The sequence below is a fragment of the Pteropus alecto genome, unplaced genomic scaffold (assembly GCF_000325575.1).
Source record: "Pteropus alecto unplaced genomic scaffold, ASM32557v1 scaffold33, whole genome shotgun sequence".
In the NCBI taxonomy this organism is placed as follows: Eukaryota; Metazoa; Chordata; class Mammalia; order Chiroptera; family Pteropodidae; genus Pteropus; species Pteropus alecto.
In genome coordinates, this window is record NW_006435762.1 from 8,313,303 (window position 1) to 8,314,455 (window position 1,153).

At 41.7% G+C, this 1,153-nt stretch overlaps 1 pseudogene; it reads left to right on the plus strand.

Annotated features, from left to right (window-relative positions):
• The first annotated feature begins 760 nt into the window (after window positions 1-760).
• Window positions 761-879, plus strand: LOC112479084 (annotated as a pseudogene).
• The last annotated feature ends 274 nt before the right edge of the window (window positions 880-1,153 follow it).

The window sequence follows — 1,153 nt, forward strand, 5'->3', positions numbered from 1 at the left end:
TGGCCTCTCGATCTCAAGTCCAGGCTAATCAATCAGATGAAAAGAACTACTGCTCTGATGAGTCAGAATCATCAGTAGGAGGAACTCAGTGGGAGAAACTCACAAAATCTAAGTAGGCCACACCTGTAATCTGTTTACTCAGAAGGATATATGACAGGAAAGGCTATCAGGATATTATCAGGCCAGACAGGTTGGCAGAACGTGCGAAACAGGAGCTGTCTTTGCACATCTCCCTTCTACTACCACCACATGATGGCTCAGGTACAAGAGGGCAAGAACTCATTCAAGGGTGTGGAAGCTACCCTGACTGAGAAATCCCAAGTTCCACACACAGAGGACCATATCAATTACAAATAAGTCTCATAGGCATAGCTTCCAGGGGACCCAACCAATCTAGGAACATGCTAAGCTACAAGAAGGCATTAAACTTTTCTACCAGGTATTCACTCCCACTCCAGATGCAGTTCACAAGTTAGAGACTTTGCCACGCTGACATTCCACCTTCATGTTTTGGGTGAAACACAGCTCAAATTATACCAACATCTTCTTTCCACACGAGGAGAAAAGGTTTGGTGAACCTTTTCCTCACAACACATCTGGGTGATCCTCATCCCTGCTCTACCTCTAGGATGCCAGTGGTCTTGGGCCTATAACTTAAGCTTTTATAGAACACAGAACTAGTTCATCTCCTATAAGCAATAACTAAGTTTCATGGGTTGACCTCTGATATACTTTAAAGTCTTTTAAAAACTAAGAACTAGTCTACGGCCATGCCACTCTGCACGTGCCCGATCTCCTCTGATCTCGGAAGCTAAGCAGGGTCGGGACCGGTTAGTACTTAGATGGGAGACCACCTAGGAATACCACATGCTGTAGGTATTAAAAAATAAATAAATACATAGGAACTAGGCTCACAAAAAAACAGGTACTCAGAGAAGAAAATACCTCTTGACTTCTTTGAAATAAGGCAACATAGACATAAAACCAAACTACCTGAAAAATATCTTGTAATTAGCACAGAAAACCTGTTCTTATGATATGAAGGTTAAACAAAGTTAAAGAAAAGCAGTCTAGTACATAAACTGAGGTCCAGAGGTTAAAAATATTCTTACCGGAAGCAACAAAATGACTACTAAACTTTTGCAACGCTTGT